Below are 18,273 nucleotides of genomic sequence, written 5' to 3' on the forward strand. Positions count from 1 at the left end.
ACAAGTGAGAAATGATGTCAGAAGAAGATAACCCATGTACAAATTTTGCGTTGAAAGTGATCGATACTTTGGAAGAATTAAAAACAATGCAAGATAATGTTGACAAGGAAGAGAAACAACTCTGGTCCAAATTAAAATGTGTCCAATGTCCTGATGAGATATGGGTTTCTGAGGAGGGTCAGATGGTCCTGCCCAATAGTTTATTTTCGCAAATGGCCAGGTATTACCATGGTCAGGCACACATTGAGAGGGATGCCATAGTTCAATTGTTCAAGATTGAGTGGTTTAATCCTAAATTTAGGCAGGCAGCAGAGGCAGTCTGTCATCACTGTATAATTTGTCAACAACTAAATGTGGGAAAAGGACCAATGGTGAATTTGAGCCACATTGGAAGAGCAGGAGGTCCATTCAGCAGAATGTAGTTGAATTTCATTGAGATGCCTGTATGTGGAGGTTTGAAGTAAATGTTGGTGATTGTGTGTGTTTTTAGTCACTGGATTGAAGCATACCCTACAAGAAGGAATGACAGTCTCACAGTAGCAAAGTTGTTACTTAGGGAGTTGATACCACATTTCAGGTTTCCGATCTCTTTAGAATCAGATAGGGGAACTCACTTCAATAACGAGGTGATTAAACTCTTATGTGCAGCACTAAACATTGAGCAAAAATTGCATTATAGTTACCCCCTGAAGCAGCAGGACTGGTGGAGCAGATGAATGGTGCCTTGAAATCAAGAATTGCAAAGATGTGTGCAGCCACGAATTTGAAATGGCCGGATGCATTGCCTTTGGTGCTGATGTCAATGAGAAATACACCTGACAGAATGATAGGGCTGTCGCCCCATGAGATCATCATGAGCAGAGCAATGAGATTGACAGCAGTTCCAGCAAATGCACTTGTGAACATTACAGATGATATGATGTTGGACTACTGCAAGGGGCTGGCTGATGTGGTTCGCTCTTTGTCTCAGCAGGTGCAGGCCACTACCCTGCCACCCATCCACGATCCAGGGCACAACCCGAGAGCCGGTGATTGAGTCGTTGTTAGAAAGCATGTTCGGAAGACCTGTTTGGAACCGCTTTGGAGGGGTCCTTATCAGGTGGTGCTAACAACTACGACAGCTGTGAAGTGTGCAGGAATTCCAAACTGGATACATGCAAGCCATACCAAGAGAGTGGTATGTCCACAGGATCATGAAGAAGTGTTGTTGAGAGCACCAACAACAGTGAAACAGGTTGCCGCACCTGCACCAGAAAAGGATCCAAGAGAGCATAAAGTTGAACCAGAACTGGTGGAAGATGGTTCTATTACCCCTGGAAGAGACGAAGGTGAAGAATTACAGAAGGGTGTGGAAGAATCTATCTGAACAATGCAGTAGGAGAGCCAAGTTCAGCAGGGTTCTCCCAGAAGCAGACAGTGCTGAAAAGCAGACAGAGCAAGTGCCAGACCAAGAGGGGGAAAGAGTCAAAATGGATCAAAGTCAAGGTGATCTGACTCCTCCTGAGCCCATTGCAGGCCCATCAAGCGAAAACACCATAGAGAAAGAAAAGGAGAAGAGTCCGATTCTGAGAAGAATATTAACAGAAGGATTGAGAAAAGGAGCTAATTGGCCTGAGTCGTAAATAGGGAAAAGAAAAGAATTGGTCATAAATGAAACAATGGAGGAAGAAGTAGATACCACAAGAAGAATTGAGTGAAGGTGAACTAAGTCATGATCGAAGGTTGAAAAGAAAGAGAATAGCAAGTCGACGTTGGGCCTATGCAACTACTAATGAATGGCAACACAAGTTTATGTCCTTTTGTTTTGATGGAGAAGTTCCAAGTCAGTACTTTGATGTAACTTGAAGAGGAACAGAGAGCTGATTTGTTGAGCTAATCTGAAAAGCCTAAACGAGACTGCTGAAAATAAACTGGAAGAGACATTGATAACCTGATTTGACATTAAACCGGATGTGACAAGCTGCTAATCGATTTTGACAAAGGAAAAGGGTTCCTGAATGTGAAACTGACTGTGAGAGAATGATTTTTTCTTATTTTTAATTTTTTTACTGCACCTTTTAAAATACTTACTTCTGCTTTCTAATTCTTTACAGATCATGGCTGAGGTAAATGATCAAAGTAGAAATGCTAGACGCTGTAGATATATGAGTGTTGGATTGGCAATTATGTGTGGAATCTTGTTTATAGTGGTGATTGTGGGAATGTCTGTTTTTGATGTGAAGGGAGACATTCATACTGCTGCTCCTGAAACTACTACACTAACGGCTTTGGAGAAGTTTAAGTTAGATGAGAAATATTTGCATGATTATACTAATGCTCAAGGAGAGCTTTCTTTTAACGTCTTCTATCACTTGTTGAGTAAGTATGTTGAGACGATGGATGTAAAGGATTGTCTTGTGTGTACGCAAATTCCTTTGTCAGTAGAAGAAGGGGTTACGTACCACAGCTTACCATTAATCTATGGAATAAGGTGTAGCTTGCTACTAACAAGGTTCTATACGCAAGAGTACCTACGATATTTTTATTCTAATCATGGTGTTGTGTTTTAGTTTGTTCCTATTATTAGATATCTAAGTAAAGTAGCTAGAGAGCATGACCTGGTTCTAGTTAGAGGATTCTTTAAGCCTACATTAACCTTTGGAACACCCTATGCGCATCGAAACTGTTAGAAATGGGGTCTTTGGTTGGCAGTCAGGTTACCCCCTGTCCAAGCAAGGACCCTCACTCTAGTCAGGGTAAGTCACACACAATCCAAATTATCCTTGCCCACCCTCTGGTAGCTTGGCACTGAGCAGTCAGGCATAACTTAGAAGGCAATGTGTAAAGTATTTGTGCAATAAATCATTCAATAACACAATATAGCACCACAAAAATACACCACACAGTGTTTAGAAAAATAGATAATATTTATCTGGATATTTGCAGGTCAAAATGATAAAAGATGCAAATAAGTAAATGTAGAGATATCACTGGAAAGTGATATAAAGTTTCTTAAGTCTTTTAAAAGCAAACAAAGTATCTTTCAAGCACAACGTACCTGGTTCGCGTGAAAAATCTCTGCAAAGGGCCGCAGAGGACAAGAAGCATGGAAACAAAGGGGTGTGCGTCGATTTCTCGGGCCACACATGGTTGATGCATCGTTTAGTTTCCACACAGGGACGGCTATGCATCGATTTCTGGTGCTCGGTCATGGATCCTCTTTGGGTTGCGGGATTTTCAGACGCCCCGGGGTCTGTGCGTGGAATCCTGGGCTTGTGGAATGAAGTCACAAGCTCTGCGTCGTTCCGGTGGGTGCTGCGGGGAAATTTCTCCCACACGGCAGGTGCTGCATCGATTTCCCCTCTGGAAGTTGGGCTGCGTCGTTCCAGGTCGGCTGTGCGTCGTTCCAGTCGCAACGCAGGTGCCACGTCGATCTTTTCCTTGCGAAGTCGGGCTGCGTCATTCCGGTTCGGCGTGCAGTGAATTTCTCACCGCAGGACAGGCTGTACGTCGGTTTTAGCAAGCTGTGCGTCGAATTTTCGCCACACAAGGAGTCCAGTTACAAGAGAGAAGTCTTTTTGGTCCTGAGACTTTAGGGAACATGAGGCAAGCTCTATCCAAGCCCTTGGAGAGCACTACTTCACCACAGCCAGGGAGCAGCAAGGCAGCAGGGCAACAGCAAGGCAGCAGGGCAACAGCAAGGCAGCAGTCCTTCACAGAAAGCAGTCAGGTGAGTCCTTTGGGCAACCAGGCAGTTCTTCTTGGCAGGATGCAGGTTCTGGTTACAAGTTTCTTCTCCAGGAAGTGTCTGTCTTGGTAGGGCAGGGGCCCTGTTTTCATACCCAAAAGTGCCTTTGAAGTGGGGGAGACTACAAAGAGTGGATCAGAAGTGCACAAGTTCCCCTTTCAGTTCAATCCTGTATGCCAAGGTCCCAGTAGGGGGTGTGGCAGTCCTTTTTGTGAGGGCAGGCTACTGTCCATTGTCATGTAAGTGTCAAGCCCTCCACCCTCCCAGCCCAGGAAGACCCATTCAAAATGCAGATGTATGCAAGTGAGGCTGAGTATCCTGTGTTTGGGGTGTGTCTGAGTGAATGCACAAGGGGCTGTCAACTAAACCCAGCCAGACGTGGATTGTAAGGCACAGAAAGATGTAAGTGCAGAGAAATTCTCACTTTCTAAAAGTGGCATTTCTGAAATAGTAATATTAAATCCAACTTCACCAGTCAGCAGGATTTTATATCACCATTCTGGCCATACTAAATATGACCTTCCTACTCCTTTGGGATCAGCAGCTACCACTCAAACAATATATGAGGACAGCACCAATGTTAGCCTATGAAAGGAGCAGGCCTCACAGTAGTGTAAAAACAAATTTGGGAGCTTTAGCCTACCAGGACATCTAAACTACATAGGTACATGTCCTGCGTTTTGCCTACACAGCACCCTGCCCTATGGGTTACCTAGGGCATGTCTTAGGGGTGTCTTATATGTAGAAAAAGGGGAGTTTTAGGCTTGGCAGGTACTTTTAAATGCCAAGTCGAAGTGGCAGTGAAACTGCACACACATGCCTTGCAATGGCAGGCCTGAGATAAGGTTAAGGGGCTACTTAAGTGGGTGGCACAACCAGTGCTGCAGGCCCACTAGTAGCATTTAATCTACAGGCCCTAGGCACCTATAGTGCACAGTACTAGGGACTTATAAGTAAATTAAATAGTCCAATTGGGTATGATCCAATGTTACCATGTTTAAAGGGAGAGAGCATGAGCACTTTAGCACTGGTTAGCAGTGGTAAAGTGCGCAGAGTCTAAAAACCAGCAAAAACAGTGTCCAAAAAGTGGAGGGAGGCAGGCAAAAAGTTAGGGGTGACCATTCTAAGGCTGTCAGGTCTAACAGAAACAATCTAACGTTCTTGCTTACCCCTTTAAAAAAGAGATTTATAGGGCATACTGATGATAGAAGGAAGGCATTAAAAGAAAAATTAGAAAAGGGTTAAGAGAAAAGAACTTACAAAAATGATTATGCTTACACTGCCATTAAGACGCAAGGTAAATTAGTATTAGCTGCATTACATGTAGGGAAGCTTTGTATTTACAGGCCAAAATCATGCATTGACACTTTATTTGTGGGAACGAGTGAATGTAGACATGTGTTTTTGTTTCAGAGTTAGTGGACGTTTATGCTGAATGGTCAGGACCCTGCGATTCCTGGAATTTATTAAATTTGTGGACTCAGTGCTTATTACCGTCTTCCAAGAGGATGGTATGGGACATGTTATTTGGGAACAGTTTTCCCAAAGATTTATCAGATAGATGACTTAAAGAAGTTTCTGAAATTGACTGAATTACATCATAAGCAACAGGGGAGTGAAACCTCTTCTGCAGTTGTGGGAGATATCTTTGGTGTGGTGATTCCTTCAGTGGGAGTCATCCTAAATTCGATCAAAATACGAAGGTTGTCTACTATTGTGGATAACATGCTGACAAACTTTACAGGAGCAATACTCCTGGTAGATATTGAATTAGCCGCGGATAGAGCTACGACACTTCAAAAGAGGCTTTCTTTAGACATTCTTTTAGCAAAAGATGGCGGAGTTTGGAAGGTGATTAATTCTAGGCATTGTTTCTCATATATTAGGGATAATGATAGGGAGAAAAGAGACTTACTCACTAACTTGACTAACTCAAGTAAGGATTTAAAGGAATTGAAAGAACCAGGTGTTTGGGGAAAGGTTGGAAAGGGATTTGCTTCAGTGGGAAATTGGCTTAGTAACATTTGGAATGGAACATTATTAAAACTTATACAGGAAATATTAATTGTGATTGCTTGCATATTAGGATAAAGGGCTTCATGTAAATTGTGTCAAAAGATTAAATTAAAAAGGTCTAAAAATAATCAAAGGAGGCAAGAACGAAACAGGGAAAGAATCTGTAGAGAAGATTTGAGAAGGAGACAAAATACAGCAGAAACCGAATTGTGAAATGTGATAAAGAATGGTGTGATTACATATTTAGTCATCAGAGGAGGGACTGTTGAAGCAGATATGCTAATTAGAAATTATTAATGATTGTTTCCATGTTTTGAATAACAAAAAGTTAATAGAGAAATTAATTGTAGAAAAATTAATGTGTACGTTTGAAAATGTGCCCGCGGAGAGCGGCAGCCAGCTTATACGAACTTGTACTAAAATGATTAAAAATGCATAAAATATTGAAAATGAACAAAAATAATTTAGTAGTATGTCATATTAAGATGTATAACCTATGTTTTGCATTATATTGTAGAGTTAACTTAGCCGAAGGTGTGGCCTAGTTGCCAGGCCTCATGCCGAAGCTGAATTTCTAGCGCACTGCAGAGAAGCTAGTGTGTTGAACTGTCCCTGAACTGCATACATTAATAAAATCTGCTTAGCTAGAATTTTCTACAATGTACTGATGAACAGGAGATGAGGGACTAGGATATGTAACAACTTTGGTGTGAGACAGACTCGATGTACTTTCCCAGGACTTGAACAATAGAAGCACTGACTGGAGAAGAAGATGTAACATTTTCAGTACCTGATGAGCCGGATGATGAGGACATCGTCCAATGAACCAATCAATGAACTAAGAATGGTGCAATATTAGAATTCATAGATTTGTAAAAATAATATTATTGGTTAGAGTAATAACTGGTGATGGACTGAACTATTAGGAATTAGGGGGATGGACTGGAAAACCTTAATAAAAGGTTATGACAAGGGGCAAAAACTTCAGATGCGATTATCAGATGTGAAGAGAGAATTGATGACGTCAAGAGACGCGATTCAAGATTCTATCATTGGGCTTATGCTCTTGAGAGCCTGATGCGTTGCTGATCGATTGATGACCTGAAAACGAAGACTGACTTTGTAGCTGATCCATTCTGAGGATAGGTAGCTATGACAATGTGACTGTTAACTTTTTGTGCCTTTTCTTTCTAGGTACCAACTGCGTTGTTTGAATACGTTTTTCTTTTAGCTAGATGTTTTCTAAATCCGTGTTTCTCAATTGTGTTTGCATGAAGTCCCACATGCTAATGCTAATCTGGGTTAGGTAAGGTTCCTTTGGGTGATGCTGACATTGACAAATGATTGACAAACTGATTGCTGAACTCTGCTATTAATTCATCTTTGATTGCTTATGCTGAAGCATTAGAGCATATGTTTTCTCAAGTTCTGATTAGATTATGTTACTGGTGGTCATTAATGAACTAATTCTGAGCTGATTGAATAAAGTTTTAATTAACTTCATGACTTAGTCATTAGTATTGTAACTAATAGGGAAATAAAATTGATAAAACGTATAATTGAGTTGTGGTTTTTCATGAAATGCTGTTATAATTGTCTCATGCTTAATGATTCTTGAGTGGTTATTAATTGATTAGATTGATAATTGAGGTTCATCGATTACTACATAGCTAGGATACTCCATGCGATCCAAAAGGTTCATCGGCCTATACGCGTCCCCTTGTAAGTTTACTTATTAGGGACGAGGCGCGCAAGCACGATTGAGGGGCAACACACCTGTTTGAAATATGCATTGGACTACAATTCAATCAGTGCAGTGAAAACTTCATACACGTAAGGTAAGATAGATATAAAGCAAAAAAACAAACTGCTATTGAAGGAATATCAAATCTCAGAAGGTCATGCATGCTAAGGCATGCATTCTGAGACTTCTATCTTACCGGTCTTTAGACCGTGGCGATATAGGAAGTGCTAATTATCTTTGCTATTCCTGTGTATTAATGAAATTAGGTCTGTGGTTGGCCGGCAGCCATAACATGAAAACGTCGGGATAGGATAAAGCTAGGAAAGTAACAATTTGTGTAAAGCATCCAGGAGAGACCAGACCACTATACTGCAATGCACCCTAGCAAACTCTGGTTGAGAATTTCCAGATTCAGTCACTCGAAAAGAGCCGATATATGATCAACTGAATTTATTTTACTTAACATTCTATGATCTTTTTTAAACACAGGTCACATAAATATATATTCTTGTAACAGACAAGACCACACACTCTGCTCATGCTGTCTAAACATAAAAGACAGGCCCTGCACAGTGATCCCCAGCTCTATATTTTCTTATTTAATAGTTACGATCAAAGTTTGCTTCAGGGTCAACTGAAAGGTTGTTTGTTTTCCAGAGAGAGGCTCATTATAGGTGAAAAATGTATATTAGGTGTGGGGAAAGATTCAAACATATTTGTTTTCAGAAAATATAAAAAAAATTAGAGTAATAGTTTTGGATTAGTGACTGTTTGATTAGAGATCAATTCAACTTCCTTAAAAAAATATTTCTGTAGTAGAGTTTTGTTGCTGAAATCACAAAGATGCTCATCAATTTATGAATAACTCAATAAATTTATTTATTTGAAACCACACATTGAAGCAAGCTATTTCTTATGTGTGCGCATAATAAATCAGTAAATCAGACCATCCAAAGGATTTCAAACACTTACTATTACAGTGATAACCTATGATAATCTATTTCACACTTTTGAGAAGACAATAACACATTAGACACGCTCCTGCACTGTAGTAAAAAAATCCAAAGTATATTTTCTCATTTGTGTACCATTTGTTTATTAGATCCTAAATAAAATGTAAGTAACTGAAAATGCTTCATTCTGCCATACTGGTCTTCTGCCATCAGTCTTCTAAAAAAAAGCCAAACTTACTGTGTTTTTTTCAATCGTGGTTAAAATGGAGTTCCCGATCCAGTCCACATTTTGTAGCCGACCTACCTGGAATTACGTAAGCGATTTGCAAACCAATAGCCATTAGCCCTGTGTGTAACTTTCATCACAAGAGCAACTTGTGTAAAGCCCCAGAATAGATACTGCTGCCAGCTTACTTAATTCATTTTCTTTTCTCCAAAGCTCACTATGACCATGTAGCATTGGTTCACAGGAAAATTGGTTCAAGCAGAAAAGTCTCATGAAACCTGTAAATCAGAGGTGAACCATGTGTGTTGAACTGTCAACGATCACTGAGCGACATACAGCATTCAAAAAGCTGACTGATGTGAGGGAAAGCAACAATCATTCATACTCTCAGAGCAGATGATGAAACTGAAGATCTCACAATGGAAAATTTGTATAAGTCCTGATTTTTAGACAGACAGCCACCATTGCATGGAATGTGCAAAACCGGTAGTTCCTGTGAGAATTATTTGTGTGGGAAAAAATGCAACTTTCCCTAGTCAAAAAGGAAGATTATCCTGAACTCAATCTGAAGTTATCCAATGACTCGAGCTGGGCTATTCCTATAAATATCTGCTAAACTAATCTGAAACCATCCTGAAGTATGTATACCGGGCAAACAATTTAAATGAGGTGACTCTAGAGTCATTACAAAAACTACTCTGAGATGGATTCCTGATGACTTCAATGCAAATCATGTGATGATCATGGACGACAGTAGGATGTTTGTGCAATGACTTCAGCATGTTTTTTTTTTTATTATGCCAGGATGCCTCCATGATGGCTTCAAGATGGGGCTGGATTACTCCAGGATGATTTTATGGTGAAATAGCGATGAACCTGAATTACTCCAGGATGCTTCAATAATGATTTAAAAATAGACCTGGATGACCCAAGATGATTAAATAATGATTTAAAATGGGCCTGGGTGTCTCCAGGGTGATTAAATAATCATTTAAAATGGGCCTGGATTACACTAGGATGATTACATAATGATTACATGGATCTGGAGTACTCAAGGATGAGTAAATAATGATTACAAGAAGAGGCTGGATTACTCCAGGATTATTAAACTATTTATTAATAGATTTGGATTACTCAGGGTGATTGTAAGAGAATTTCAGTTTGGGGCTATGTTACTCCTACAAGATGCCATGATTTCAGAGCAGGCTGCAGCACTCCAGGAGGAGTTTGCTACAGCAGACTTCGCAATAACTACATATTAAGGACTGCTGTATTTCCTGTTACAATTTTACATCAATAGTGTTTTGTGAGGCTAATGCATAGAGAGAAATACTCCCATCTTGCATCCCTGTTACTGTATTATTGTTAATTATGACTCTTAAGCTCCTTTCCTTACACTTTCACCTATACCTATTAACTGTGTTGAGTGTGGATGTTAATGAGTGACAGTAATTGCAGGTATTACCAACAGCAGTGTAGAATCCTTCTGTTTGAGTCATGGTTGAGTGCCTCAAAGTCAATCTTTAAGTCCCTGATTAGGATTTGGCCAGTACAGTATCCTTGAGAGACAAGGGATACATTGGGGAAATATGAGTAATAGAGCTTCAGGCAATTGTGATGTGCCCAGTATTTCCACACTTGGGATTATTGGATACAAGGTCATAGGGTCCAATTTACCAGCTGTGAAAACCCACCCAATAAAATCAGGGCTTTCTGTGGACAGTTTCCACCTGCTAAATGTAGACAGAAATATCTATTGAAAAGGCCCTAGCATCAGGAAAAACTTGCATTGTTTGACTCAGTAATTCCAAATCTAATAACTTGTAATCACTAATAACTGGTGCAGAAATATGAGCTGCAATCAATAATTCTGGTGCCGGGGTCTCCCCATGTGGTTTACAGCCATCCTGTAATAAGGACCTGATTGGTGTTGTGTGATTGTGGAATGTTGTAAAAGTCCATGGTTCAGTGCAAATGGATTATTATAGTGATTTGTGTCACAAGTAGCTGATATAGTAATTTAAGCAAAGGATGTTATATGTAGATTTTCGTATAGAGAGCCCAGAAAGTAGTGTTTTGAGTTGCTCTGTTGGATTTGAGTGGCTGTGGTTATGCCATCTCAAAAATGTAGGCCCATATTTATTGGGAAATGATGGAGCGTAGCACTATGCCAAAATTGGCTGCACCATTCTACGTCATTTTCACAATGAAGGGATGCGTCGTATTTAAGTGAATACAGTGCACCCCTGTGTTGTCCTCTCCGCTGGTGCTGAATTTAGCTGCCAGCGTCAACGCAGGCATACTTGCACCATCGTGCAAGGATGTCTGCGTTGAGGGGTGTGATTGTTTATGTCCAGGAAGGTGTCCCTTCCCGCACATAAACAATCACTAATGGCGCTTTGGCATTTCTATGTATGCTGCAGAATGCAGCACACACAGAAGTGCCAAAGCGTAATTTTCAAATGATTGCTTATGTGCAGGAAGGTACACCTTCCCGCACATAAACAATCATTTCTGGCATTATGCTCATTCTATGCATGCTGCAAAATGCAGCACACATAGAAAGTATACAATGCCCTGTGAAGACTTGGGCAACATTTCAGCAACCCTTGATGACTTTTCTCTGCTCTCTACTACATCTGCTCTTTACTGATGAAGGGCTAAATCCAGAGATACATGTCAAGAGATAAGAGCACTATGTGCACCAACTTTGGTGAAAACATACAGAAACTTTGAAATAAGTGTACTGCATTTATCATAATGCAATGGGGTAAACTGTGCTGGGATGAGAGACAGTGCCTTCAAAGTGGCCCTATCACTAGCCACTAAAGTGCAAACAGTGTCAATATTAGCGTGCAAACAGTGCCCATGATGGAACCAATCTCTAACAGAGGCTTAGCCTATGTAGCCTCCCCTAAGTTGCAGGAACTAAACGCAAAACAAAACGCCTAATATTGTCTTACAGCTCCTACCCTTTGGGCGAAGGCCCCTTCAAAAGTGTGGTTCCTTTCATTTTGGTGAACCATTGCTGAAATGAAGGGTCTGTTGATGTTTTCCAGCCATGCAAAATATGGGAGCGGGCTACTGCAATGGCAATTGATATAAAATACTTTTGGTATTTTCAAAAACTACACAGCTCATTTGAAAACCCAATAAGCACCAACATCGGGGTCAGGAAAATCTCAATCTGGGCACTGTACCTAATTGCATTAAAGACTTTGCACCAGAATTGCTGAAGGCTCGGGAAATCAAAGAAAACACGGATCCATCAACTAAACCCCATAGCAGAGCACCTAAAGCACTGATTGGGCACCAAAGAATACATATTTTGAAGCCTATGTGGTGTATATTATGCAAACCATCTTGATAGAAAAGCTATACAATTGGCTGCTCGTATTGGTCTGTACCTGACCTTGCTGAGAAATTCCCATTCCTGACTATTAAATCTACAATTTGTTTCCTGGAAGATTTTCTACAGTAGTTCAGGAAGTAATTTCAGATTCACATGATGATGTAACAAATGGTACCAATTCCCCAGGCCTGTCAATTTGGTTACATTCATATATTGTTCTATCAGCCTTGCAGCTTCGTTCATTATTATATCATCTTTCTTTAGGAAGCTGCTAATTTGATTGAAACTAAAACAAATTAAAGTGCCTAGATTACCAAATTGTGGTGCCACACTATCCCATGTTATCGAATTTGCCCCGTTATAGAAGTCAGCAAGCGTCCTAAATCCAAGTGCCTTCCAAACTTCTGAAACATGATGAGATAGAGACAGGCCCCAAACCTCGCAGTCTTTTAATGGGATAAAAGCATGACAAAATGGGATACACCATGATCTGAAAAAGGCTGATATCTGACATGACAGAACTGATACTGTCTTCTAGCTGGTCTTTTTGGGGAATTTAGCATACGTATAAAGACTGGCTGCCTAATTTGAGTTTCAGTGATCATTACATTCAGCAGAAAGTTGTCGTAAACTACGGGGGTCTGATGCCAACTAGACCATGTAATCAAGTAACTTTGTCTGATAATATGTCAGAAGATGAGATAAGGCTATACCTCTCTGGGCTACATCTAATTGCACTATGGGGAGTTTAACTCTAGGCTGCTTGCTTGCCTCATAAAAGTTCTAAAAACACTATCCACCTCATTAAAATATGAACTAAAAATTCTAAGGGGGAGGTTGAATAGTAAAAATAAAGAGGAGGATAGACATCTTAATTAATGCAACGCTCCCAATCAATGACAGGGTAAAAGAGTGCATCTCTGCAACAGATTTTTGACTTTCAACAGCATAGCCCCATAGTTTAGCTGAAACAACTGAGAATAGTTATTCAGCACATATAGTCCTAGGTACCTAATTGGATGATTCAGAATAAGCCACAGAATAACAAGAATGAAGGAACGGGCTGGATTAAATAGAAGGATTTCTGTTTTTGCTTGCTTAAATTTATACCCACCGATCTGCTTCAAGCATAATATTTTGTTGATGCCATTCTGAACATTTTGATAATCAGCCTTTAGCTATGGAATAGCTTCTTCGTCACCATCCCAGCTCTGGAAGTTTAATCAGGGGGATGACATGAATCCTAACCGCTAGAGGTTCAATAAAAAGAACAAAAAGCAACGGAGACAAGAGACACCCCTGCCGCCTGCCACATTTAATCCTTACAGCCCCCGCGTCTTTGGCATTAATAATAATCTTAGCCTCTGCACCATTATAAAGTTCATTAAGGATAGTTATCAATGAGGGCAGGAACCCAAAGTTTCCCAAAATGGAAAAAAGTGTCTGACAATTTAGAAGATCAAATGCTTTTTCAGGGTTCATTATTTGGATTCCCACCTTTTCCTTGTTGACTGTAAAACAATTGATTGCTTGAATCAGAAAATGGGTATTGGCGGCCATCACCCTATTGGGTAGAAAACATTTTGGTCCTCATGGATTACCCGCTGAGCATAAGGTGCAAGACATTCAGCCCATATTTTCATAAATAATTCATAGTCAATGTTCAGCAGGCTTAAAGGATGATATGAATTAGGGCATGATGGATTTGTATCCCTTTTCTGGCTTACTACAACAGACTCTTTAAAAGTCTTTATATCCCTAAGAGTACTATTAGAAATGGAAGAAGTTCTGCCACAAAGACCTCTCCAATCTTCTCCAAACGTCTGGATCTTTTTCCAGAAGTTTATTTGAGGTTATTTTGGAGTCCACAGCTCATCCCAAGGTTCCAGAAGCTCTGGGTTGCTCCTTGAGGTTGTGGACTACAACTCCCAGAATCCACCTGGCTCATACTCCAAATTGGCCACTGGACAGTGGTCAGCTGGTCAGTTTCTTCAGGATCTGAGACAGGGGATGTTGGTTAGCAATTTTTCACTCACCTGTACCAAACAGAGAGTCCCTGCTTGAACCAGTTGAAGACAGGCTAAGTCTTTCTTGTGGTGAAGCCTAAGTGTGCAGCTGGTGCAGTCCTTCAGAGTGCAGTGTCCAGGTGCAGGTCAGGGGTCGAGCAGGGCAGTCCTCCTTCTCATGATGTTATTCCTTGCAGGGATCTGAGGTGTGGGTGCAGCGCTTCCATATTTATCCTTACTCCTGAATGAAATCAGGGGGGGGGCCTGGTTCTCCAATCAGATGCAAGGTTCTTCCCCCTGTGATGACCACTTCCTGGGAAGTGTGGCAAAAATCTATTCCAGGGAGCAACATTTTTCAAAAATCCATTATGGCTGAAACTGATTTTTGGAGGTTACATCTGGCTGAGCCCACCCACTGCTGTGGCTAAAAATCCTAAAAACACCCCTCTCCTGCCCTCTCCTAATCTAATCAAGAGGGCACCTAATTGTCTGGTATTGCAGGATGTGAGGGAGGTGCTGGGTTGCTCCAAATGTCCTTCCCTGCTTTTGAAGACCAGTTTGGCAGCCCTAGTCCTTCCTGCTTCTCCATCTGCTGAGGTAGTCCTCCTTCCCCAGGGACATCCTTTGCGTTCATCCCAGGCCACTTCACACATCATCAAGGCAGCCTGGCCAAGCCGCAAGAAACTGGCCAATCAGAGAAGGGCACTACAGAGCTGAAGTTGGCAACTTTTTAGGTAGAGGTTAAAACTCTCTACCTGAACTAGTTATATTAAATCCAACAATTGTAAATTGTGGGATTTATTATAACAATTAATTTGATACCAAACATGAGGTATTTGGCACTTAAAGGGACTTTGTTAATTAAAATAAAGTCTTCCCATTTAGACATATGGCACGAATATGGAGGACATTCACTACAGTGAGTGAAAAAGAAAATTGGCTATTTTACCTCACCAGGACTTACAAAACAATGTTATAAGGTCCCTGCTTATAGTTACATGGCATCCAAACCTAGGGGCACAGAGGGCACACCTTAGGGGTGGCATATGTAAAAATAAGTTTGTTTAAGACTTTGGAAGTACTTTTAATGCCAACGTCGAATTTGCATATAACGTTAGTTTAAAAGCAGCCTGCAAGGCAAGCCTGCCTTTAAAATGACACTGGGCACCTCAGCAGTGCACCTATAGAGGCACTACCTATGCTGGGGTACTTAAACCTACATGACCTACCATATACTAGGACTTATAGGTAGGTTGATACTGCCAGTTTTAATTAGCCTAATTTGTATATCCACTTTACACAGAGCACTGGTCCTGGGACTGATAAGCAGTACCCAGAGCACAGCCAAGAGTCACTAACCACCAGTATTATTGTGTTTCTCTGTGCTTCAAGTGCCTCAGAATCGCCCATGACTTGAGACACTATTCCCAGCAGCAATGCAACTTTAGTCATTGTTGTTGCTCCTTGGGGGCTGGCAGATGATTTCCCTTTATGTACTACAGGAACACATGTAAATTCCCTTTTGGTCTTTTGAATATGCCGAGGTGAGTCAACCACCCTAGGGCTATAATTGTGCCTGTGTTATAGAGCTGCCACATCTCCAATATCAAAGTCAGCTCTATTGGTTATGAAGGTGTCTGCTTATTCCATTGTCGGTTGATGTTGCTGCTGCTTACACCTAAGGTGCTAACACTTGTGGGTAGCCTTCCCCAGCGACCCTCGACTGCTATCAAGATTGCGCAATAAACAGGCAATAAGCAATCACTGACCACAAGGCAGCTCCCTGGAGGAAGGAAAAGCCATGCGCTACAGATTTCCTCCTTAAATCACAGCAGAAACAAGTAACATCTTTGGTTCTTCGTCAATGGCGGTGCAACGACCGTGCTCCCAGCAGAACACCATTCTCCTTGTGTGTATCTTCTGTGTCACGGATCACGGCTAGATCCAGCAACATCCGTACGTAGCGAGGGGGAGGTCCCAAGCATGACCCTAGGCAAAACATGTGGGGTGCATCCGCCCGTACTCCAGAAGGGCCACGTTTTCACTGCGTTTGTCATCAGCAAGTGTTCAACTCATTGAGCCATTCTGTTAACTAGTGTTAACAGAATTTTATGAAATCAGGGGTAGTGGCAGTCACCTGCGAACTATCTCCCATTCATCCATGACCATATAATTAAAACCTAAACATGGCTCAATAAAAAGTGGGCTGCAAGTCTGTCATGTGACAATTGCATTAAAAGTGAGTTCTTACATAAAAAGCTTGTTTCAAAGTTCTCAGATAACTTCCAACAAAAGGAATGAATATCAAACAAATTGGCAATGGACGAAAGAGAGATGACAATGAAATGCTCTCTTGGGCCAATACAATTTGTAGATGAATTTGGCAATAATTCTACCATCACTGGTATTTTAACTTTTATTTAGCATGTGGCTATGTTAAGACTGTACATTGAGGTTGCTTATAAAACAGTAAAGCAGGCACTATTAGCACTTCACATGTTGCACTATGCTTGTTGCACTTTATAGAGGCTTGAAAAAAAGACACTGCTTAGCCTCCTTGCGGGACATTGTTTCTTCCCTTCCGCTGTGTGGTCAGGAATAAGTTTGTGCATATTGCTTTTACTGTTGTGTGATTTATAATTATCATTTATATTTTTTATTGTATTGCCTAATTATATATTTTTGTGTTTGTGTGTACACAGCTGCAGTTATATTTTCGGTGTCATGTGTTGTTATTTTATGCAAGATCATCATCGCTGATTTTGATAATGTTTGTTAATGCTTAGAGCTTATTTTTATTTCTCATTCTTCATTTTTTGGATTTTATTATGCAGTGTGCATTTTGTTTAATATTTGATTACGTTATGTGGACCTCCATAGGAGTTCCGTATCATAATAAAATCTACTTTACTTGACTTGAAGAGGACAATGCACAACTGATTGTTTCAAGCTCTGTATCTTTCCAACTTTGGCACTTTTAGTGAATAGCTTATGAGACTGGGTGCCGTCTTTCCAGGGGTAATGCCCGATTTCTGTTGGATTCTAGGGTGGTTTTCTTATTTTTCTTATCACCTACATACTATGAGCAATTAGCTTGAAGAATTCAAATCTTGACCAAAAACAGGAGTAGGAGAATAATTAGAACATGCGATTAGAGAAGAGAGGAAACTGGGAAGCTGGGATTAAAATCCACATCTTCTTATCCATTGTTTTCACCCTGTTTACTGCAACACAACTACGGGAGAGGTGGTTTCGATGATGAGGCCCAAGGAATGCTCTTCGTAGGGAAAAGGGGAAATATGTCCATTTATGTAATACAGTCCTTACTAATATGTATTAATATTGATGAAGGTAGGATTACATTTAAAGCCCCCTACAGCCAGGCCTAAACCCTAAAGATTGTGAACTCACCAAAGGTGGTGAACGTGAACCCTCAAGGCTACTGTACAGAAGGAGGTAGAGGGGCTGAAACTAAGACATTATGATGCACTAATCACCCTTGATACACTCAAAATTTGCTCAGATCTGTATCTAGTTTAGAGGATTGTGGTGTGGAACAAAATCACAGGTGTGTTTTGTAACACATAGGTAAGTCATGATGGTAGTACCATTTTTATTGGTATACATACAGTACATTAGCAGGTAAGGCTTCATTTTCACAGCTCACTGTTGACATATTGGCAACAACATTAAATACATTAGGAGAAGAGAAACCCACTTTAATGATTGTTGAATGGATAATGAGTGGTGACAGCTGATATTGTCTCCTGAAGATAAATACATGAACCAATAATAGCAAAGATGCTCATGGCAATTAAAAGGCTGGTACATTATTAGGCTCCCTTTAATTTCCTAGTTAAGGGATGGTACTGATTAGCACAAATCCCTAATTGAGTATAAATGAGACAATCCAAGGCTTCACACGAGTTTTTTAAAAATATTTTTCGTGCAAAAGAACATTCCCTGGCTGAGCAGTGAGATAAAACATGATTTCTAGTGACAAGCGAGGGTTAGGCACCGGAGTGTTGCCGTAAACACAACTTTACAAAAATAGTCTGAATAGATAAAACTTATTTTCCTTCTTTAATTATACACCTGTTGCTATACTTGACCTGTGATCGTAGCACCTTTGGGTAGGTCAAGCCATTCAGCTGGCAGGCAGTCCTGCATGGTGGAACCTTTCTGTGACTTCGAAAATATGTCTGTTAGCCAGAGTTATTCCAAATGATATAATTCGCATTACAAGTTT

This window comes from Pleurodeles waltl, chromosome 12 (genome assembly GCF_031143425.1).
Source record: "Pleurodeles waltl isolate 20211129_DDA chromosome 12, aPleWal1.hap1.20221129, whole genome shotgun sequence".
Lineage (NCBI taxonomy): Eukaryota > Metazoa > Chordata > Amphibia > Caudata > Salamandridae > Pleurodeles > Pleurodeles waltl.